The following is a 25,850-nucleotide window of genomic DNA, read 5'->3' on the forward strand; positions in this document are numbered from 1 at the left end:
GAAGACTGAGGACTCTTCTTCAGGTTCCTGACGCTCCTGTGGAACGTAACTGGCGACCCTTACAGCAGGAAGCAGAGGGCCCTGAGATTGATCCTATGTCGGTCCTGGGAGTCTCACTTCCAAAGCCGACGGTTTACTACCTACTTTGCTTTCAGACTCACCGCATACTGGCCCTTATCAAGGAGGCCCACGCAGCCTAAATTGCACACATACATTGTCTCTCCCAGGACCGATATTTGATGCCCTGAAGAAGTTCATTCTTATGAACGAAACGCGTTGGCTGGTATTTTGTATTTGGACACTTATGAAAATAAAGGATTGATTAAGACAACTCTAACAAGACCATATGAATTAGTGACTTAATATGTTTATTCCACTATCTCCTGCTGTGATTGCAAGATACTGCAGCTTGCAGCGTCAAACTCCTGCTCCAGGTTTAAGCTGACTATTCGCGGCCCCATTAAACTTTTACTGCAGCCAGGAATTTGTTTACCGAGTGGGTATATAATAACATTTTACCGTGGTATTTCAATTAGCCCGTTTATAATTCAAGAAGGATTTCCTTCACAAACTGCGTACTGCAGCCTCGAACCCCGGCGATAGGACTCGTGCTATGACCTTTTACAGCTCTCTGCCGTCATCCTTCTTCGTTTTGCGGCATTTCCTTCCCACAAAAGGAACCGGCAGCAGCGGTAAACTCACATGGACCGCAGTTGGACCCAACTGATTATGCTTGCCTCCGTGCACCTTGATCTGTAAGTAATAGTATCCCCACATACCCAGCACTTCCCCTCACGCCCTTGTGGACCTCTGTCCAATCCTAGCGCACTGACGAGATCACTGCCGGGCCGCATGAAACTCTATCTGGCATTGCGACCCCCCAGTCTCGACCCAGCTGATTACGCCTGCTTAACGTGCACTTCGACCTGCAGGTCATTTAACCCCCGCACACCCAGTGCTTCCCCTCACGCCCATGATCCAGATCCCTACACCTGATTTCTCGTCTCCTTTCTTGCTTGGTTTATTGTTTAATCATACCCCCCCTGGCCCATTGTTCAATCTTGGCTCACCGGCGTGATTCTGCCCAGCCGCATTATACACTCGCTGGCATCGCGATCCCCCAACTTCGACCAGACGATGCTTAGCTCACCGGCGTTGATTCTGCCTGACCGCATGATACACTTTCTGGCACCGCGATCCCCCAGCTTCAACCAGACGATGCACCGCCCACCTCGGTTTTGCGCCTCTTCCCATCACCTGGTTTCAGCCTCTCCTTTCGAATCACTTTTCACTCAAAGTCTATCTTAACAGTTTACAGATACGCCACACCAACCGCATAAGATTTACCTGGTAAGTTGAACTCAACAGTCAGTCCACAACCACCTCAGTAACACTTATTTTTATACTGGTTGTTCCTTTCCAGCGTAATGATTTTTTGGCACTTAAACCGTATGTACTGCATGTTCCCCTCTAGAGAGAATAATACCCGCACGTTACTTATAGCTGTTGATGTTTTGTACTGTATGTTCTTATTTTGAGTTAAAGGTATCCGCAGACACACTATGCCAAGTACTGCTCAATTGTTTTATCATATGCAGGCTAATAATGCCTTCACTCCGGTGTCCCACTACCTATAAACCACACAGGCCACTCTGTTCTGCTCATATGCACCTTGGCACATGAATCTATATGAATTGCCCTGTTTTCTCCTCAACTTTGTTGCCCCTAATGGAGAATCTCTTACATGATTCAATGTGTATTAGAACATTGGAATGTGGAGCACTCCATTGTAGACAATGGAGTGCTCCATGCTTCTACGGGCCGGTAAAGGCCCGCAGAGCAACATTCCAATGTTTTACAAAAGCCTCTCGAAGCTCGAGGGGATTTAAATCCCCTCGAGCTTCGAGAAGCCTTTGTTTAATGTATTAGAACATTCTGCCCTCTAGTGGCAGAATGTTCTAATAGCCTTATAGCCCTTCGTAGCAGGGCTATACCGCTATTAAAGTCCTGCTGCTTTTGTTAAAGACCCTCGCCTTCGGCTCGGGCCTTTAACGCTGCAGCGGGCCTTTAATAGCCGGTATAGCCCGCTACGGCGGGCTATAAGGCTATTTAATATGTTTTTGGCCACTCTATCCCAAAGACTTGTTACATGAGCTGAATGTAGCCTGACCTACCGGTGACAGAATTGGTTAAGCCTCCAATGTGGTTGTGTTACTCAGTATCGTAGTAGTATGATATATATTGTTGCCAATTTAATGACCATACTTTTCGTTTTTCTAAACCTTTCCTTATATGTGAAAACATTTTTTCATCAGAGTGAACACTTGCGACTTATGTTGAAATGACGTAATTAACTGCATTGATAATATTGCTGTATCCCTAATTATGATTTATATTGTACCCCTTCTCACTTTCAACTTACCTTGCCATTTTCTCTTTTCTCGCACTTTTACTGACAATTTCCTCTCACCTTCAATATATCCACATACACTCTGGGCTTTGTGTATGTCACTCATCTACCCAATAACCGCCTCCTTCACTATATCAACGGCTCTCTTTGATGCTGCCCCAACTTTGGTCTTCTCCTTTCTCTCCGTTCGTCACTCTCTTTTCTCTGTCCCTTTTCCTTCCTTTCTCTCCGTCTGTCACTCTCCTTTCTCCTTTTTTCTTTCCTACCTTCCTCGTCGCATTTTACATCACTCTCTTACTCAATGACTTTCCACCTGTCCTGTTTTAATCTCTATTCACCACATACCTAACATGCCTATCCTCTTAATCCTACCACACTCAGCCTTGAGAAAGCCCTGGCCTGCTGGCCCTCGGGCGAAACACGTGTCGGCTGTTTCTCTGTTTCTGCACATGTCTTCAAATAAAAAGGAAAAGAACACTATAAAAACGAGTACTCAATTTCTCGGTGTATAGGACGTCTAGAACTGAATTGGGGGATTCAAGTACCCCTGAAATCTGCATTTAAAAGAGCACAAAACCAATCACACAGCTCATTACACGTTACAACTGATGTTCACCTCACATGCCATTTAAATACAATGCTCTACTCAGAGGCATGTCCGGCTACTTTGATTGATGGTGTTCTGTTATCCTTAACTGAAACTATTGCTGGCATGAGTGACACCATGCCAAGTGTGTACTTCAAATTCATGTAAGGCATGAAGGTGACTCAGCAGCTGATTAGAAGTGGCAGGTGACTCCTCATAGCTCACATGATGAATAATGCTAAACATACTTGGAATGGTCAAATTTACATACCACACTGTGTTGGCATAAAGTTTAGGAGATGTTATGTTTGTCCCTAAAACCAAAATGTTGCACCACACCAGCTCCGCTGTAATCAGGTGTCGTAGCACAACCGGGGGGCATTCGGCCACCCGGTTGGGACCCCAATGATGAAGCATGACACCAACCAGGTTGGTGCGTGAGGGGTCTTTTAACTTACCCAGTGGGTTCCCAAACACTGCCCCACAGTTATCGTACCACACTTACTTGGGTTCGTCCACCATTGATTAAACATACAGGTTTAGTACACCCAAAGTCTGTGACAGACTTTCCCAGGAACAATCCATGTCCACTTTGTAAATCAGAAAAGCATCATATACCTGCTAATGTCACAACTGTGAAATGTCCAAATGCCATGGTGGAGGTACCTAAAACAGACCAACACAGAGAGATTAGCTAAGAAAGCATATGTATGACACACATCACGTTGTCAACGTCAAGAGAACACAGTCCAAGACAACATTTATAGCTGAACAAACTTACACTTACAATACAAACACTTTTCCCCAGATATTTCCAAACCCATATATTCCTAGTACTTAGCATTAACATCCTCCTCACAACATCACTACAAGAGTTGAAAGAATATGGGTCTGTTTGTAGAGACCTGTCCACCAGTAGAGTTGCTGCAATAATGAAATTGTAGCAGTGACTCCTGCATGTGCAGAAGCCAGACCTTCATGTGAAGCTAGATTTAAACCCAGTCTGCAATCACTGTTTGGCATTACTCTATCCCCCATGCCTGCAATCTGTATATTGTGTGCATCTAACCTGTAGAAGTACTTGAGTGGAAAGCCTTTCAGCGGGTGTATCTCATTGCGAGCTGCATTGACGGCCAACATGAAGTCTTGGTTTAATCTCGTACATGAATGAGTTGCAGCAGTGCAAACTGTTGCTTTTGCAACTCCATCAGCCATGAAATTCCCTGCAACATGAATGCCAACACGCTGAAGGCTCAATGTATGTATGACATGAGCCTGTGGCAAGCATTCTTTCAGCTTTGACACTTGTTCCCAAAGCAGCTTGTGCTTAACTGTGCAACACTATGATTATCTGAATCCATTCTAGCTTCAATAATGAAGATTTTCATTATATGACTGCACACAATGATACAAATTGCACACTATAATTGTGGGGAATCCAGCATCAGTATTTTGAAGCTCCAGCACTAGAGCCTTTAATCCTGCCAGCTGCATCACCTCTTGACTGTGTGTATGTCTTCTCAGGATGGAATTCTCCATTATGCATATGCCCTTTCACTATTGCGCATGCCGCTGAGTATTGACACTTTCTCCCTACAGCAGGCTGAGCAGAACCATCAATGTAAATGATGTAATCATAGCGATCTAGAGCCATTATTTCATTAGGCAGAGGATATTATTTTTCATACTGCAGAAAGGCTTGAGTTTGTAGTGTAGAATCAAATATGTAATCTACATCTGTTGTGGAGAGGGAGTTGGCCAATATTATCCATCATGGATTCAGAGCTTTAGTGTTCGGAACACTTGCTTTGGTGACTGCCTCTAAGGTAGGTACCGAGGTCATGACAATTATGCTTTTCCCTTGAGCCAGAGCTTGCTCTCTCACCACAGCAGTCTTTACTGCTGTCAGTATTGTTTCAGTAGGTGCAAAACACATTGCATCATTGGTATATAAATGCAATTTATATGCAATTGGTACTGTGTCACTTTTCTTGAATGTGACATAAGTGTACCCTGATGTACCAACGATGACACAGATCACCAAGTTTGTTGTGCTTACACGTGTATGTAGATGTTTGGAAGCGATCGTGTCAACTTGTACAGAACGTAGAATTTCTGTATGTTCCTGTGTCCAGTGTGTGCTTGAAAAGTCTGGACGTATCAAGTTGTTGCACCATGTAATCGTTCTGCGTTATCTGGAATGTATGTCATTGAAATGTAAAAATCCCAATAAGGATTGTGATCTTTTTAATGTCGTTGGAGGTTGGAGAAACATGCAATTTGCTAAAAAAATGGGTCATCAGGCTTTTGCCTTCACTTGACAGCTCTTGTCCAAGGAACAGGACATTAAGGTGGTCAATTTTTGATTTCTTGAAATTAAATTTATAGCCCATGCGGGCAAACCCCGGGATTATGCAATCTACTCCATAAGGTCATCATCCGTCAAATATTTGTAATTGACATGGGACAATGCTTGGTCATCAGAATTTTCATCAAGTTCTGTTACTATGGCCGGGGACAGCCCAGGGCTATTCTTATGCCCTTGGGGCAAAAGGCAGAACTAACTGCTTTTAAAAGTCTAGTGCACTGAATGCTGTCAAATATCTGCTTCCAGGTGCTATATTTTGGCAGAAAAATCCATTGAGATATCCAGTGTTGCTTTGTATTACTTCCACACAATGTTATTCATTAGTGTGGCACTGTGTGCATTTTGTACTGTTGCAAAAGTGTAAGTAGCTATGTTTAAATGTCTGCAGTCTAATACTAGACAATATGAATGATCTGGTTTCATGACAGGAAACAAAGGATTATTCATGGAGGAGGTGCAACTTTCTATTACACCTTGGTATTTAAGTTGTTTTAGGATTTCCCTTACTTGTTTAACTACATTTTTTATTGAGTATTGCCTTTGAGGTTGTAGGGTTGTCCTCAGTGGAATTTCATGATAAGCGGAATCATCATCCCACATGGTAGCTGTATAACACAGAAGGCAACGCAAGTGCCCATTCCTTGGCATATGATTGTTTAACTGATTCTAGGACGAGGTCAGAGAAAGCTTGTAAAATTACTGTTTCCCCGTTTGGGCAATCCATTATGAAATCAGGTGGCAATCCTTTTCAGCAGAAGAATAACATAACCTTGAGTGAGATCCTCCCAAAAAGGACATAAATGAACTTGAGCATATAGCCCTCCAACCGAAGTTGGACTTCGTATAGATGAAATGGAGCACTCAACCTGGTATCTGGTGTTTCCAACATGATGTACTTCCTCAGCACTACTCCCACCAGACAATCCATCAGGTTCTGGGGAACTTTTGTGACTTATGCAGTGCTGTCTAGCATTGTCACTGCCCATTCCCCACTCAGAAGCAGAGTCCTCAATATCCGGGACATGCCTGATCTTAAGTCCGGCTACCGTCTTCTTATTGAATTGAGGGTTTGATGTTTTAGGCTTTTCTTCTTATAAATAATGTAGTCAGACGAGCGTTGTGAGTCCTTCTTTAATTTCACGTGTTCCTGTGATCTGCGCTTTGACTGTCCTCCTCTCTCTGAACGTTTATCACATGATTTCTGCAAGGGCAAAGACAAACGTGTATCAGTATCCTGATACCTGTCAAGAGGTCTAACATTATTATGGTTTCGCAAGTTAAAACGTTTTGCAATGGATTCCTGTGTAAGGGACCCACCCTGTGTTTATGTTTTGATTTCTTTTTCTTGTTTTCCCACGTCTTCTTTGTTGAAGAGTTGGGTACTTCTTAGAGTTATCCTTTTCAGAGTTACTCTTTAATTGTGGTTTCCCACGTCTGGCTCCAACATTATCTCTACCAAGTGTAGCATAGATGTCTTCAATAATTTGAGGTCATTCGCACTCCTGCTTTGCAGGAGTCAAAATCCCTCAGATGTTTGTATATAGCTAACACTGCTGCTTCCCCTTTATTGTTGCTCATTATTATGGCAGATACTGCAGAAAAGTTGTGCAACAGTTTCATTCCCCAGGTCCAGGGCAAGTGCTGTCCCATATTTATTCTGGATCTGTTTCAGTACTTCAGGTAGAACAGCCAGAGAAGGGATACTATGTGTTCTGGTATATACAGTAGCAAAGACTGCACCAAAATTGTGGAACTGGGGGAGCCATCCCCATCGACAAGCAAATTGTTAATATTCTGTGTTTTTCCTTTGCGCCTGTATGGGGGAATACTGTTTCAAGCTGATTTGTTTTCTGTGCAATCCAAAACAGAATTTCTTCTCTCTTGGTGGGAACTTTACCCATAACTGCATTCCGTGTTTGTGGGCTAATTTCAGATGTACCCAGTTGTGGTGGTACAGCTTGAATAGTCCATGCAGGAGTAAGTTTCAATGTTTGCATCACAAACTGTGTAAGACATCTATATATTGTTACTAGATTATTGTATAATCCCCGCATCCGAGCTGCAGAAAAATTGTTGATACCAAGATGCAATGTGTATCCAACAAGGACTGGCCATGTTGCCCCCTCATTGCTGAGTGGGCCTAGTCTTACATTTTCCATCATGTGAGGGAGGGCGACTTTAAACCAATTGATGTGTTCTTGGGAAGTTAATGGTATCTCTATATTTTCATATGGAGTATAATTGTCTGGAATTTCATCCTCAGTGTAGGTGTGAAATAATTGTGTTGTATTGACTGCATCTGGGAATGTAACCCAAGAATATAATACCTCTGTCCTATTTGCTTTGTATGCCTCAACCACAAAGGTAAAGTCATTACCATCTAGTGTGAGACCATGTTGTAGTAGTTTCTGAGTTCTCAGTGATGTTTGTTGCCATTTATGCAAAATCAAGTACAGAGTGGGTAATCACAATAAGAATTTGATCCATTCAAACTTGAACTTCCAACAACCAATACATATGATTTCCCTACTTAGCTGAGGAGGATATTCCCTACCACCACGGACGCCTCCAGTTAAGAAGTGTGTAGGGGTCTCTGAGAAGGCACGATTGAGCTAATAAGATGATCCATACAAAATAAGAACCCAACCAATGTTGGTGGTGCCATGTCATGTAGTTTCCACTAATAAGTAGGAACTGTGCATCTGTGGCTGGCATCCATGTTGAGATGGTGCCAGACTAATTCCATGCACTCACTCAGGATATGTTGTTCCTTAGACCATCTAGCTCATAGTGCCACCATTAGCCCCTCATAAACCCGACAGGGAGAAACTAGTTCTGGAAAACACTGAACATGACAACCCTGATCCCTCAGGCATGGTAGTGACAGATCTATAACCCTTTTGCTCAAACACTTGTGCTCTCTTTTGCTCAGAGAAGGATACATAGAATACACAGAGCTACATTTTCAATATTTATGTAACAAACGTGATTCTTATATAGAATACATGCACTGCAATGATCAATAGACAGAAGTAATTGATAGTTATTAGAAGTATCATGACAGTGAACCTGATCAAAAATTCCACCATCTTGCTGAAACAACTTATATATGCAAGCATGTGAAAATAATATAACAATCTGGTGTACTCCTACTATGCGTGCCCTAACCTACTTTTCTAGGGTGTATTTGTCTGTTCTGCCAAGAATCCCCGTGCTGGATGATCCAACCCCATTACTTGTAGGGAAAAAGTGTAGGACCCTGTCTTGGACACTCCACACGGATATATCAGCCAACTGCTGGGCAAAAGCATCAGTGTATAGAGACCTCTTGATGACAGCAGAAGTGCTCCTCAACCAACACCCGGCATTTGATTTGATTTGATTTGAGATTGTATTTGTATAGCGCACTATCACTCCGCGAGGAGTATCTTGGCGCTGGCGTCATACAGTAGTGATAGCACGGATTATTGAATTGCTAAGAGTAATTAAATCAAAGCAAAGCAGCAGTCGTCCGAGATACCATAAATCCAAGTTTTGAGATCTTTCCTAAATGAAAGTTCAGTATTACAGAGTTTAATCTGGGCTGGCAGCTTATTCCATGCTCTGGCACCCAAAAAGGCTAGGGTTTTTGCGCCTTTTCGTTTATATCTGTAATTGGGTAATTTTAGAAGATTTGCCGAGGAGGATCTGAGTGGCCTGGTGGTAGTATAAGGAGAGACACGTGCCGACAAAAATTTAGGACCAGTCTTCGTCTTTGCCCTAAACGTGATGAGGAGGATTTTAAAGAGAATTCTTTTGTGGACCGGGAGCCAATGAAGTTTATTTAAGGCGGCAGACGCTGAGGAACTTCTGGGGAGTTTAAGTACCAGGCGGGCTGCAGCATGTTGTACCACCTGAAACTTCTTTAGGACTGATCTATTGGCTCCAGCCAGTAGCCCGTTGCAGTAGTCCATACGAGAAAGTATCAGGGCCACTGCTACGGACTTTCTAGCTGACAAAGGAAGGAACCGAAAGAATTTTTTTAGAGTTTTAATTAGGCCGAAACACGTTCCTGCAACTGCTTTAGTATGAGGAAGAAAGGAGAGGGAGTTATCAAATTGGACTCCTAAGTTTTTGGCGACCTTGACCACCTCAGGGGGTGGGGTAGCCCCGTCAGGCCACCACATCGACGGGTGAAAGGAGGTGCCAGTCCCTATGGGGAGAATCTCTGTTTTATCGGTGTTGCACTTCAAATGATTAATCGACATCCATTGGAGAACCGCAGTTAGGCAAGCTTTAAAATTCATTTCAGCTTGCGTGGAGTCGTTCTCCAAGGAGATAATCATTTGAGTGTCATCTGCGTATGACAGAACCTCAATCCCGAAGGAACTAATCAAAGTGATCAGAGGGGCCATATAGACATTAAAAAGTAATGGACTTAGGGAAGATCCCTGGGGGACTCCTGCTGAAATGGGTCGTTCAGAAGAGAGGAAAGAACCAAGGGTAATGGCCTGTCTCCGTGAGGACAGGAAGGATCTGATCCATTTCAGCACCGTGCCCGAGATGCCGCTGCATTCGAGACGTCTCAAGAGGATGTCATGAGAGATCGTATCGAATGCAGCTGACAAATCGAGCAGAATCAGTACCCCCTTCCTACCTCTATCTGCAATCATCTTCAGGGCATCAGAAACTTCAATGAGGGCTGATTCCGTAGAATGTTTGGGACGGAATCCTGCTTGGCGAGGGTGAAGAATCTGTTGATCTTCCAGGAATTTTGTGAGCTCCTTTAAAACAAAGGTTTCTGTGATTTTTCCCAAAGTTGGAAGAAGTGAGATAGGGCGGAGATTGGAGAGCACAGCTGAGTCAATGTGTTGTTTTTTTTTTAATGGTTTAACCAGTGCCAACTTCCAGTCTGCTGGAACAACGCCCAGACTAAGGGACGAATTAACAATCTGATTAATCAAAGGGTTTGCTACCTCTGACAGCTTGTGAAGAACCGATGGAGGACAGGCATCCAAGGGCGACCCCGATTTGCATTTTTGTGTGGCCATAAGGGTCAAATCTAACGATACAGGTGAGAATGCCACCAGAGAGGCAGAGCTATTCGTCGGAGAGGGGTCAAGGGAGCAATTGGCATCTGGGAAATTTTTCTGAATTGCGAGGATTTTCTCCTCAAAAAACAAGGAGATCTGGTCGCATAGTAACTGAGAGGCGGGCAACTCTCTTTGCTCCGCCGTCGGTGTTGTGAAGGATTTTACAATTTGAAAAATCGTCTTCTGATTGTCTTGAGCTAAGTTGATTTTATTTGTGAAGAATTCCTTTTTTGCCAGTTGAATTTGGGAAAGATATGCTTTCCTACCTTCCCTAAAAATTGTTTTTTGTTTCTCCGTGTATCCCTTTCTCCACTGCCGCTCCAATTGCCTGCAATGCAATCTAGCAAGAGCCAGTGTGGGCGTAAACCAGGGGGTATTTACGTTTTTTGGTTTTAGCGGCTTGCTTTTTATGTGTGAGGGCGTTATGGCCTTGCTGATGTTAGTGAGCCAGGACTGAAAAAGGTGAGAGTCAGTATCTGTATTGCCTGTTAAAGATGGGACTAGACTTTTGGCCACTGTGGTTAAATTAGGATTTTTAACAATCTGCGTCCATGAGGGTCCCAGCTGAGGATTATTAAAGGTTTTCACAATCTGTGTCATTGGAGGCATAGTAATTCTAAGGGGGATGAAGGAATGGTCGGACCAGATTAGGGGAACGGGGGTATCTGCAGCAAGGTGCAATAGATTAGAGCAGACCCCATCAAGGGTGTGACCTGCTGAATGGGTGGGGCCATTCACTATTTGCTGTAGTGAAAACAAATCTAAAGTTTGAAGAAAATTATTTGTTCCAGAATCAGAGTGATCCTCTAAATGTAGATTAAAATCACCTAAAAGCGTAAAATTGGCATATTTGAGCATAAAATAACTTAATGGGTCATTAAGTGAGTTAATAAATTTTGCACTTTGACCAGGAGGCCTATACATAAGAGCACCAGAGAAACATAGAGTGGCATTCAAAGAAAGACAGAAGCCCAAGCTCTCAACATCCAGCAACGCATCCAATTCAAAGAAAGTACAGACCAATGAATCACGAAATATAATAGCCAGTCCTCCACCTCTACCCACTGGCCGGTCCTTCCTCTGTATAAGATAGCCTGAAGGGATCGCATCGGCAATATCTGGGCTGCTCCAGTCCTTGAGCCAGGTCTCTGTTACAAAAAGGATATCAAGTTGGGAGTCTAGAATTAGGTCCCTAATGTCATGACAATGTTTACCCATAGATCGTGCGTTGATAAGGCCTCCAACAAGTAGGCCCCTGTTCCTAGCAGTGCCAGCCCTAGAGTAGACATTCTGATGAGAGACTCCAGTTGAGAGTACAAATGGAAGGTCTGACAGACATCTACCACAGACACAGGCTCCATATATGCAGTCAGGATGTATAGGATGTTGACAAAGGGAGGTCGAATTTAAACTCTTTAGGACCTCAGCATTGTAGGTTAATCTAACTGGAGGAGCAGTATATCCCGTCTTTGTCACGTCCTTGGCGCGGACGGGCGCAGACGGGCTTACCTTTGGCGCGCCGCCGGCGCGCCCGCTGCGCGCGTCCGCTGCGCGCGTCCGGCCCAGCTTGAAGTTAAATAGCTGCCCGGCTCGAGGACTCTCGTCTCCGCCTTCCCTAGAGGAGCGAACAACAGAGGCCCTGATAGGTCAAGGCGTGGGAGGGGAATATCCGCTTCCCTCCAATCAAACGGCCACAAAGGCCGGCGTTGGACCGGGGAAGCGGAGGGATGCTAGAATAGACGGGGGCTGACAGAAGCTTCGTCAATATCAGCACATCAGAGCGTCAACAAATGTAGAACGTTTTTAAGAACATTTAAAAGGTGATAATTCATTTATAAAATACAGTACAACTTTACAGGTTTAAGCTAAAAAAGTGCAAATATGCCAAGTGCAGAATAGCAGAGTAAGTGCAAATAGCGCAAGGAACGAAAATTTCGTCACAATTATGATTCCCCCCTAGTCTCTATAAGCATGAGTCACCAGTGAGCTATTTTTAGAATTATGTCAAATGAGGGATTGCCTCACCAAGTACGACCTGCCCTGGGGTGAGATTATAATCAGGCTGCCATTGTTTGTGTGTTACAGATAGCTATGTCGCCATATGTATAAAAATAACATGCATATTTTTATCCAGGGCAGGTGAAGGATAAGGGGCCAACATTTATTGAGGGCACAGCTGGTCACAGTGGTACCGGATGTGACACCTCAGACACGGAGGGACCCAGTGACCAGGAGGGTGTGGGGAATGCCACGAACAAAAGCAGCTAATCATCAACTTCATCAGAGTCATCCTCTAGTAGACACTCTCCCTAATGGTGGTGGACCCCATAGGATTAGTACCACCTTAATCCTTGTCTGCCATCCCAGTTCCACTGTCACCCTCCCTGTTGTCCCCCAACTAGTTGTCCAGGCCTGCTCCCCTAAGAGATGAGCTGTCGCCTTTGCCCAAGGCACCTCAGCCCCTGCCCCTGTTACTCCTGCTGCCCTGACTGAAGAGCCTACTGACCTCCTGAGGACCATTCTCTGTGGATTAGACTGCACTTCTGGGTGCCATCAAGGGGCAAGGCAATCAACTGACACAGTTGGTCACCTACCTGGAAGGCATTCACAGTTCTGTCTGGCCTACAGAGGGCTTTTCAGGCTCTGGCCTCCTTCCTCACGGCAGCCCTCCCCCTACCCCACCTTCTGCCCCTTCAACATCCAAATTCTCTATTCCCATGCCTGTCCCAAGAACACGCACACATATGCACGCACACACTTCATCCGACCCAAGCACCACACACAAACAAAACCATACAAAAAACATAGGTATGCAACCACTCACCAGACACACACCCCTCACCACTCCTACCACACCCAGACACCACACTAACACCCACAGACCCCTCCACAACTACCCCCAGACACCACACCAACACCCACAGACCCCTCCACAACCACACCCAAACCCCCAGACACCACACCAACACCCACATACCCCTCCACAACCACACCCATGCCCATACCCCCAGGCACCACATCACACCAACACCCACAGATCCCTCCACAACACCTATACCTGCAGACACCACACCAGCAACCCCAGACACCACAGACCCCTCCACAACACCCAGCACATCCACATCACACACAACAAATAAACACAAATGATCCATACCCACACAACAGACACCAACATAACACACATTTGATACAGCACATACACCACTCACTTCCACTTTCTCTAGCTCAAAAGCCCCACTCTATCCCAAACATCGTATCATTTTTCCATGTGAATATGTCTGGTTTGCCCTTGCCTTAACACCAGTGAAAACAGACCTCCGCCTCCCAAAGTCCCAAAAAACCTCTTACAAAGCCAACCCATACCTTCCACATCCCAATCCACACCTGAGAAACCTGATCCCCACCCCATTAAACCCTGTTCAACCACCAAAAAGCCCAAGAAAACCCCTCTCAAAACCAAACCCACCACTCCATAAAATGCAGCCCACCCCCTTCCCAAGTACCATCTTCAAGGTGTCTGCTATGCCCAATAGATGCCCCTTTGTGAGGAGGTTCCGTGGCAGTGTCCGTAAGGGCAGGTTTGGTGGTACAGAATTGTGCCACATGGTTCCACAATGGAATGACCATTGGCCTTTGTTGGGTATTATGGTAATCCTACATTGATTAAAACATTTCATTGTTTTGAAGACTTTGGTTCTGCCATTAGTTTTCTAATTATTTGATGTTATTGTATAGTTAGTGATGTTTGACTACAGTTGTGTTTGTTTCATCCTGGATTGCTGATCCAGTTGAAACGGTTAGTCTGATCTGACCTTGGAGTCAGTGCTGGAGTTATACAGGACAAGGCAAAACGTTGAATGGATTTCTATGCGGGATGAAATCCAATTGGGGCTGACATTGCATTGGGTGTTATATCACTTGTAAGTATTTAAGATTGGCCTGGCCACTGTCAACATCATTTAGGTTGCAGTTCTCCCTATGATGGAGATTGGATATGGGTTTGATGTGTTCAAGTTAGATATTTGTTTATACACAAATGGACAGTGTTAAATTGTCATTCTTTGTTGACACTCGCATGGACATGCGTCCATTTCTCTGTATATACCTTACGTCTACCTTATCTGCATGTGTGACAAATGCTGTTAGTGCTGTGTTTGCTTTCATGACTTGCACTTACACATTACCTACACATGCATGACACCTGGTTATACTATTGGTTGTCCCTGATATTCTTCAATCCACAGTTCCTGTGCACATTGAGGTTTTCAGGCATGTGCCAAATGTACTTGACCGCAGGGCCCCAGCCTTTCATAGTTCCCCCTGGAAGAAGCATACCTATTCTACAGAGAGTATTTACATTGTGCCCTTTGAATGCTTCTCACACTGATTATTTGTAAGTCCATTTAGTAACATTACCTTTTAATGGGGATGTTGGGTGAGAATCCAATACGGAGTTGAAGCAAAGAAGGTGTGTTTCAGTTTAATGACACTTTCATACATATGTATCTTTGATATCTCATAAAGACCTAGGATGTGTGCAATTTGAGGGTGTCAGAGAGATTAATAGATATGATATTGATGGGGAGGTGCTGTTGTGTGACACAATTTATTGCACACATAACTATCATGGATTGTGAGATGTAAACACATGTCCATCTGTGTACAGTGTGCCTGTGCAGTGCCAGTAACTTGGCCAAGGAGGGCATCATACAGATATACTTGGTTCCCAAACTGGGTGACACAAAATCTGTTTGATCAAGGGACCCCAACGTCCTCATTGGCCTATTCCGCCGCCCACGGTCAGGATTTCCTGGCAGTGGTGACGGGACCACACGGTCTTTCTTCTCTTTAACCGCATTTCTCATTATACGGCGATCGGACCTCCAGCGGTGAGGCTGTTGATCCTACACAGACGTCACGGGGCTCCAAAGACCGCCAAACTCGCAATCAGACCCTTTGTACGAATATGCCACAGATGCAGAATTTGCAAATTAAATTAATCACATTAAGCTATGTTCCGGTCACAGAAGTAACTAAACACTATGACCTGTTAATGGAATACCCATACTAGCAAAGCACTGAAAACAAACTGTCAACACTAATGGACAATTATTAAGCCACTGGGTTGGTCACCTACACTGATCAAGAGTCAGACGCCACCCAAAATTTTACATTCCATGTTGGAATGTCTACAATTGCACCATCTATCAAGATGCAAAAACTAACAATGTAGGGGAAGGGTTCATTTCAAGGAACACTTGAAAGGAAGACATCCTGCACTCTATGTCTAGAAATGTTTTAAAAATTCAACACTACCAAGAACTAGAAAATCCCTAATACAGTCAGAGCCAAAAATATCCAAACAAACTAGACAAATGCACAAAATACTAGTAAGCAAAGTGTAACTCTTTAATAACAACTATGCCATACCTTACATTCAATCAATCAGCATTTGTAAAGCGCAGTACAGTGACCCCTAGGGGTATCTGGGCACTGAAACAATAGCCAGATCACTACTACAGCAAAAATGAGCAGCGATTAAATCAAACCAAAACCCGAGTTAAAAGATAGACAACCAAAACATTGTAAACATAATAAATTATTAATTCAATATTATCACTCTGAAAACAATTACAAAATAAATAGAAACATTATTTCACAGGGATGAATATTCTAACAAATATTATTTATAAAAAATACGTTCTGAAAAAAACAATCATACAATAATATGCATCACACATACATCAAAAACAGTACATAATATAACCCAATAATATGACACATAATTACAAAATAGCTAAATATGAACAAAATACAAAAACAATTCCCACCAACACAGTTTACAAAATAGAGTTACTCATAATTTTTTTTCTGGCATCCACCAAAACACATCATTCATCACAAAGGTTTAGAAAATGTAGCCTAAAAATATAATCCATCCAATATGATCAACATGATCATACAAAATCTAGAAAACCCTTTAGAATCATGAAAAATATTAAAAATACAAAAGTCATTCCAGGAAAACTGCAAAAAAGAAGTTTTAAACTGCCATATTGACTTAGCAATTATACCTACTTGGCAGTCCGAAACCTTCCTTTAATATTACATATAGGTCACCCATATGGTTAGCCCTGTTGAGCCATTGGGCAGGTTACAGTGTATTTAAAAAGTGGGACATGCATTTTAGGTTTTACATGTCCTGATAGGGAAATGATTCATTACATTTTATAAGTGCAGTTTCCAATTGGGAAAAGATAGGAAAATCAAATTTAGTGCCTCAGGAATCACAGTTTAAAAATACAACCAATGGTTAAGAGGTTTTTAAATTGTAGCTCTGAAAATGCCACTTTTTGAAAGATGCCATTTTCTTACTTAAACTATTGGGCACTTTTCTGCCTGCCTCTGGAATATAGGTCTGGGATAGGTGAGAGCTGGTTTCCTGCATTCCCACTAGACAGTCACACACAAAGAAAGGGTAAATGTGTCTACTTAGTCATCTGCATGTTGATGGCTCATCCTGAGCATGAGGGAAGGAAGGAGCTGACACTCTGCAAGTGAAAGGGCTGGGTCCATCCTCACACAAAGGATTGCATACCCTCCTGGAGTGAGTCTGGAGCCAGGGCAGGAAAGGCAGGGGCTTCAGCACTTTAAAGTGGGAAACAGTGGTTACAACGCTGCTGTTACCACACAGGTAGGTAACAACGCGGTCGTTACAACGACCGCGTTGTTACCATGCGTGACTTTACATCGCAAGTCATTTCTACGACTTGCGCTAGGTGGTGTGCAACACCAGAGAATGTGTTGGATTATAAATCCAACACATTCCCTGCTGTTGCGCTAACTGGAGTAGGAATAGTAATTTATACTATTCCAAAGTCCAGCATGCCATCTAGCGCAATTCGTAGAAATGACTTGCGATGTAAAGCCACGCGTGGTAACAACGCGGTCGTTGTAACGACCGCGTTGTTACCTACCACGTGGTAACACCACGCATTGTATCATCACATATTCCTTCAAAGCGTATCTTTGAAGTGTCCCTACTTCAAAGGCCAAATGGAGTATAAGTATTGGCCCTCTGACCCCCAAACTCAGAACACTGATAGAACTAAGGACATTCTGCCAGGAAGAAAAGCTGATGTGCTGTAGGATGGTCTTCCACTCTGCTAATTTGCTTTGCTGGGTTGGCTGCTGCCTGCTTATTGATGGGCTGTTGAAGGAACAGCCACTTTCCTAACTCGCTTTGCTGTGGTGGCCTACTGCCTCTTGCCTGGGAGTGGGAAGGACTGGACTTGCTCTCTATATCCTTGAACCTAAGTTTTTCCTAGGTCTTGTTGGTTATCCTCCTGTTGCTGAAGTTCCAGGGAGATCAAAGACTTCATCTTTAATCTTCAACCCAATACCTGGACTTGCTGTAAATATTACTCTTCCGAGTGGTGCCAATCCAGTCCAGAACCTTTGGAAGTGAGTTTAAAGTGCTGCATCAAACAAGAACATGTGCATTGACATCATTGCACCGATCGGTACTGGTACATTCTCTGCCATAAGATTGAGATTGACTCTTCACTATCGCTACGAGGTCTGTATCCTGTGCATCACACTCAACACTACCGCAGTGCCTCTGGAATAACCGCTTCAAGGACCAACACATTGCCTCCACAGCGTGAAGAACATAGCTGCATCTCCTCCAGGGTGGAATTAACCCAGCGTGTAGCCTTTGGCACTGCCTCACTCCAAAATCAAAGCTTCATCCATGGCCGACGCATCGCCACTACTGCGTGGAGAATTCCAGCGCAACCTCAATTGCGACGCATCGCACCTCGCGTTTTGTTCTGCGACAAGGGATTAAGGTACTTTGCTCAGCAGACCCTGTGTGTGTCCTGTAGCCAGCCTGTACTCTTTGGTGGGCGGCCTGAACTCTTGACTTTGTCCCGGTCCAGCACGACCCCGTTTAACCCCATAAGCGCTAGTTGCTTCAAAGAGCTATTTTGACACTTATTCTTTAAAAATCCATATCTTGACTTCTACTTATTGATTTTTGTCATTTGGTCTTGTTTTGCTAAAAATATAATAATCTAGTTTTCTAAACTGGTGTGTCTTTTTGTAGTGTTTTCACTGTGTTACTGTTTGATTTGTTGCACAAATACATTACATATTGCCTCTTAAGTCAAGCCTGCCTGCTCTGTGCTAAGCTACCAGAGGGTTAGCACAGGTTCATTTTTGCTGTGTATCTAACTTACCCTGATTAGGATGGTGGTTCCTGCTTGTACAGGGTGAACACTCTGCCAACTAGAAAACTGATTTCTGACACCATTTAAAAAATAATGAGATGCGTCCACCATCCAACAAAATAGAATCTTGAATTCAATAGAAACACCTGCTAAAGAAAGCACAGGATAAACTACAATTTAAAAATCACATTTATCTACAAATAGTAACATTACTAATAATCTACCACCCTACGACCTCCCCTGACATACTAACTTTAGAGAATACATTATTATTATACCTACCTTTAGTGGAAAACAGCAATGAGGAACCACTAACCTGTAGAGTTGCCTGCATCTAAAAATGATAAAACCAGACTATAAAATAAAGCAAGCGGTAAAAAAATTTTTTTAATGAAGCAGGAAAATGGAACTGCAAATTGACTTTCTTACTATACAAACCACTAATGAAGTAAATAAATACAAATATTGACTATCTTTTATGTTCAAATGTTCAAGATGTTTAAAAATTGAGATTTTACATAAATATTGCTTTAAAAAATGTATTGTATAGAAATGTACCAAACACTATATAAGCAGCCCCTCTTAACTCACAAACAACAAAAAGAATTCCCCTTGCTTTTCAAATAAAAGAAATATTATACTGTGTAAAATTCTATCACCACAGACTTAAAAAAATATAGATTTATTTATTTATTTTACAGTTTAAACATGTTTTGCCAATATCAATTCAATTCTTACATCAAAAACACAAAACAGGAGGCCAATGCATAAAACGTCATTGGGACAAAAAATGATTGCTCAAAAACCCCTACCAACAGATAATTAGAGTTGATGATATCAATCTCAATTAAATTATATCTAAATAGTATTTGAGGCTTCATTATAGCAGCAAGTAACATCAGGGTATAAGGTTATTTGTCTTAAATAAGACCAGTGTGTCTGCAGAAGAAACACACTTCACTTCCTTAAAAGACAGACATCCCTCTGCAGTGTCATTAGTTGGGGACATGGTAGAGTCCTAATTATGCATTCAAATTTCTGGAATGATCTTCTCTTCAATCTACAATATGTGAACATATATGTACATATTCTATTAGTAGTCACCTTATCAATGGACTTGCAATTCTCACTCAGCTACATGTTCTCACTAAACAAGTTCTTCAAAAATATCAGTACGTTTCCCATGCCCCGTGTATAACATCATTGGCAAGGGTTTCACCTTCCTTATTCATGAATTCTCTTTGGACGTGGGGAGTCCTATTGCCCAATGTGCTCCATACGGGATACCAAGAAGTAATCACAAATGATTTAGAAATGTAAAGATATATCAAAATTTTAATGCCTAAAAATAAAAATATGATATGAAAACTAGAAAAAAATTAAAAAATGCATAGCATGTAAATATATATTCTCTGTGAATATAAACTTTTAAAATGTCTGTTAAAAACAAAGGGCTGGTATTTTTGACAATATTTAATTAAAATAAACAGTTGTTTTTTTTAAAATGTAAACTAAGTTTATATTTTTACTGAATAAAATATAAACACTTTAACTCAAAACTAACCAATGTAACCAAATAAAAAACAATTTTTGTAAGCGACATAACAGCATCTGTTGCACTCTCGGGGGCAGGGTGTACTTTTTACTATTGCCAAATGACATTTAAGCACATTTTGGAAGGTGTTTGACGTACTTACTTACTTACTAGCAGGCCTCGACAAACGCCCACTGGCTATTACAAGTCAGATTTTATCAGGGCAAGCTATATTTAGGGGCTTCGCGCCCCTTCTGGCGAGCAGACAATCAGGTGTTCTGTTCACTCACAAAGTGAAGAATCATTAAAGTTACCTTTAAATCTTGTTTCTATCTGGTCACATTCATTCTGTGTTCAGAGACAGAGGTGAAAAGACAGTTTACATTTACAATTACTTTTCTTTCTCTGACTGCAAAGTTAAAGGATTTTATAAAATGAACAAAAAGTCTGACATGGAAGGCTGTAGGATGTCATGTTTTACTCTAACACACATTTAAATAGCTAAAAACTGAACTGTAAAAAACATTTTGAAATAAATTTCAATAGGTATGAAAATCCTTCTTTTGTAATTCTGTGTGATGAAAAAAATTATTTTCATAGAGTGAAAACAAATCAGAACTCTTTTCTTGATAATGAACAAATGATAGCTATGTTTTCTGAAACCTTCTACAGATTATTGTTTATATGCTATATACTTTTTAACTGCATCCTAGTGGGAAGGTTTTTGGCCATTTCGATGAAAAATGTACTATTCGTAAATGAAAGTGCATTACCACCTCATGCTTTAGTGATATATTTATTAAAAGAGAGTGTCTTAAGATGAACTGAGAAACACTCCTGCCCCTGTCCTGATGGCAATGTTATTAGTGAAGTAAGAGGCAAGTCAAGGGTCTTGTGTGCTCTATACTTGGTGTAGATTATTATTATGCATGGAGCAAATGTTTAGTCTATTAAATCAAATCAAATTAAAAGAAATTGTACAGCAGGAATGCTGAACTCACATATTGGAAGGTGCTCTCATTTGTGATAATGAAAAAAGGTGGCCCGGTAAAATAAAATATTTGCCCAGGATGACATAATGAGACAAGTTTATGAATCAAGTGCATTCCAGGAAGGTTAAGTAGATAATCAAGTTACTAGACCTGCAGGCCTAGTAAAAATGTGTCAAGGCCTGCCTAGTTATATGTACTATGCCCACTCCAAATGTAAGCACACTGGTGAAAGTATTGGACTTTAGGAAGGTAGATTTACTATTCTCACTCCAAATGTAACCACCTTGAGGAAAGTGTTAGACTTTGGGGAAGGGGGGTAGATTTACTATTCCCACATCAAACCTGAGAACATTGGGGAAAGTGTTGAACTTTGGGGTGGGGGTTATGCTATTCTCACTAAAAATGTTTCCACATTGGATAAGATGTTGTACTTAGACAGGTGAGGCTAGATTTACTATTCCCACCTCAAACGCAACAACATTGGGACATATAATTGACTTTCGGGAGGTTGCATTTACTATTCCCACTCCAAACTTAACCACATTGGGGAAAGTGTTGGACTCTGGTGGGTATTTGGGTGGGTAAGTTTTACTATAACCACTCCAAAGTAAACTGCATTGGTGAAAATGTTAAACTTTGAGGTGTAATGTTTACTATTCCTTCTCTAAGTTTAATCATGCTAGGAAAAATGTAGGACTTAGGGGGATTTGAATATATTGTTTCCATTCAAAACATAAGCGTATAATGGATAAGCATGGATTTTGAGGGAAATTCAAATTAACTATTCCACTGAAAAAGTATCAATTTATTAAAATATCGAAAGAACTTATATTTACTAAACGGATAACTCAAAAACTACAAATGTAATGCAAATAACACTGAAACAAACTAAAATTAAATATGACAATTCAATTAATAAATAAAAAAAAGAAAAATGAAACAAAACCACAATAGTAACAATTTTAATACATTAACTTGAAAAAATGATACATTATTACACAGAATTTAAAAGAATAAACAAGAACTAAACATTTGCATTCAAAATAAATGTTACCTTTTTCAAAAAATACATTACTTACTCCAAAGATTTAAAATCAGCAGAAACAAATTCAACATTTAAAAAAATACTACATTATTTAAATATTATAGAAAATAAAAATACATCACCAAATGTTATCAAAAAAATTTGTATTATTATATACGTGTAAAACTAAACTCAAATATTTTATTTAAAAAATATATTTTATAATTAACATGAAAAGCAAAAGTAACAGAAAAACTTTAAAAACACTTCCCACCCAGTTCTCCTTCTAATCCTAAACCTCACTCCTAAAATATTTACCAACAAACTAGCTGATATAATAAAAAGTTAAATTAACAAATTATACAATGAATTACTTAAATGATGAACATAATAACCATAGCATGAACAACTACATTTAAAACTCAATTTTAACTACGTCAATATTAAAATATCATTACAAAGATATACTTACCCATGCTAAAATATTGGACGATATACATAACATCGCAATTTTAGTGCTATAATATTATGTGATGATGGTATTTGAATGATATTAAGGTAGAAGACCCATACTCATAGCTACAGCCTACCTGCGTTGGAGAATGCTGCACCTCTCCCAGGATGGACTGTGTTCTGGTAGTGCCTCTGTCTTAATTTGACCAACACCCTGGTATCTGGCTCTGGAAGCACCTAATGTGTCTCCAGCATCCTTTGTGTCATCTTCTCCTAGTGGTTCAGTACCAGCACACTCTCCTCTGGAATTCTGACTTCACCTCTCTTGTCTGTGCTGCCCAAAGCTCCTTGTGTTGCTTTTCTTCATCTTCTTCCCCATACTTATTCGCATGCTCTACCTCCGTTAACCCTCGCCAGCTGGAACTGATATTACTAGTCTTTCTGGATTGTTGCACCACATCCACTGTAATCACATGCTGGTTTCTGTCTAGTCTGTCTCACTCGATAATGTGTGCATTCTGGAGGCCATGTTCGGTGAGCCCCATAGTGTCTCACCATCACACACACACATAACTTGTAGTTTGTGCAACAAAAATGTTACAGTCCGTGAGACCATGTGGGACTAAACTCAAGGCTAACCAACATACATTCTAATTATATCCAAGGTGCATATCCACCAAACACACATTAGAAGTTGTGCATAACCATCTGGTCCAAAACAATAACCACATATGTACATTCCCTAGAAAACATGCAAAAGTCATTCCACACCTATCAGATGCATACATAGGTATGGCACGCCAGGAAATATCTGACATTAGCACCTTTAATTCAAGAATGCATATTATACGCATCAAATCATGAAATATAGATGAATATTCAAAATTGTCCATACCAGTAACAAATCTATTTATCACAATCTGTGTTTTAGCTTTATTCAATGAAAAACCATAATCAGTCCCAAAGTTCTCAGCAATGCTTTCCACCGCAGACATTGCACGATCAGGGTCAGATGAAATAATAGCCATGTCATCGCGTACCCCAATAACTTGGTGTCCCCGCCCTGTAAACTGACCGGGATAATTTCTGCGGAGGCCTCCAGATGCCTAAGAAGGGGGTCTACATATAGGGCGAACAGTAGGGGAGAGGCAGGGCAGCCCTGTCTTGTTCCCCTACCGATTGAAAATGGCGATGTCTCTACCCCCATAATTCGTAATCTTGCTATAGGGTTGACATACAAGACCTGTATTGCTTTCACAAATGAATCCCCTAGGCCATAAGCCTCGCGGGTCATCCATAAATAGCCCCATGACACCCTATCAAAGGCCTTCTCCGCGTCTAAAAAAGCTGCACCCATAGGTTAGGTTTGGCAGAGATCTCGGTAGCGGCGAAAAGGGTAATTAACCTCCTAACGTGATCTACAGTTCCTCTTCCTTGTATAAACCTGTGCTGCCAAACCAAAACAAGATGATGTATCACAGAGTTCAAGCGTGAAGCAAAAATCTTGGAGTATAGCTTGGCGTCACTGTTTAACAGCGTAATAGGCCTATATGAGCCTAAATTCATAGGATCTTTGCCATTTTTAAAAAAGAGAACAATATTCGTAATACCCCAAGAGCCAGGTGGTGTAGCCCCTTCCCTGATCGCCTAAAATAAACCGAGCATAGAATGATAACTCTCACTGAAGAAGGCTTTATAAAACTCTATAGCGATACAGTCAGCTCCTGATGCCTTGCCCGAGGGAAGGGCTTGAAGAGCACTATATAGCTCCTCCTGTCTAATCTCTGCCCCTAGCCAGGCGCCCTGTCCCTGTGGGACCCTTTCGATCGGGTCAAATTCCTGTATTTCCAGATTTAATAAATGACCTTCACGAGATGGGGCCGAGTAAAGGTCTTCATAAAATTCCCTAAACGCCTCTCTAATCTTGGCAGGCTCTGTCACGACTTTGCCCTGCATGTTTCTAATCCTATCTATATATCCTGCTGCCGCCTGCTGTCTGGCCCTGATTGCCAATAATCTGCCCACGATCTCGCTATATTCGTAGCAATCCTGCCTTTTAGCTAAATACTTCCCCGCGAGCCTCTCTGCATTGAAATCATTCAGACAAGCTTTGGTTATATTGATAGAGCTCATGATTCTAACCACCTCACCTCCACGAATCACGGCACTAATCAATTCTGTTTCCAATTGGGCAAGCTTTTGATAAAACTGTTTAATCTGCTCTACCTCTTTTTTTCGTTTGCTCAGGCTGTCTTGCAGAATCTCACCGCTCACTGACGCTTTAAAAGCGTCCCAAACCATTCCGGGGGGGGGGGGGGGTACTACCGCTATTATTATCAAAGAATTCCCTAATCCAGCCCTTCATATATTCAATAAATTTTTGGTCTGATAGCAGAGCCCTCTAAAAAGTCCATCTTGAATACTCCTTCTTTGCTCCAGTTACTGAAATCTCTAGGACTACAGGGTTATGATCGGACATAACTCTAGGGAAGAGCTCAATCCGTGCCTCTAGGAGTATAGATGGCGAAGTTAATAAATAGTCCAATCTGGCAAACTTGCCGTGCGGAGCTGAGTAAAAAGTATAGCCAGGCTCCGGAGCTCTAAGTTTAGGTCAAGCGTCTACCAGACCGATATCATTTACAAAGTTTTTAAACGCCCTCATCGAATGTGGCTTCCGCCCCTTACTGGAGATTCCTAATGTCCCCAGGATGCCTCTAGATCCAATAAGATTTAGATCTCCACACACCACATACGGGGCTGGCCAGTATGGTAATTCATTAGCCAAAAAACGCAGTAGCCCTGGGTCATCTAGCACTGGGGCGTAGACTGTACATAATGTAAATGAGCCAGTTGTATGCCTGCATTCCAGTATTACCCATCCACCATTCTTATCGACAGCTTTCCTACCTGGATTGATGACACTGTCTTTTGTGAGAACCGCAACCCCCTTAGTCTTCACATCTTGTGCGGTATAAGCTGCTACTTTCAACCCCAAGGATTTAAGTAGGTTGCAATCATTCCTGGCGATGTGGGTCTCCTGTAGACAAAAAACATCGGCCTTTAATACTTTAAGATCTTCCTGGATCCTCCTCCTCTTAGCAATGTCATTAAGCCCGCAAATATTAATAGAAACAATGCGTACTTTAGCCATTGTTCCAATGAAACATTACATCCAGG

The 25,850-nt window shown here is 41.8% G+C and overlaps 1 long non-coding RNA gene across 1 annotated transcript in view; it reads left to right on the forward strand.

Annotated features, from left to right (window-relative positions):
• Positions 1-681: 681 nt before the first annotated feature.
• LOC146799477 (uncharacterized) overlaps positions 682-25,850 on the forward strand; it is a 76,668-nt gene continuing 51,499 nt past the window's right edge. Inside the window, exon 1 of the long non-coding RNA XR_014969277.1 lies at positions 682-755. This is a non-coding gene — a long non-coding RNA (uncharacterized LOC146799477). The remainder of the gene's footprint in view (positions 756-25,850) is intronic.

The sequence above is a fragment of the Triturus cristatus genome, chromosome 9, assembly GCF_964204655.1.
Source record: "Triturus cristatus chromosome 9, aTriCri1.1, whole genome shotgun sequence".
Classification (NCBI taxonomy): domain Eukaryota; kingdom Metazoa; phylum Chordata; class Amphibia; order Caudata; family Salamandridae; genus Triturus; species Triturus cristatus.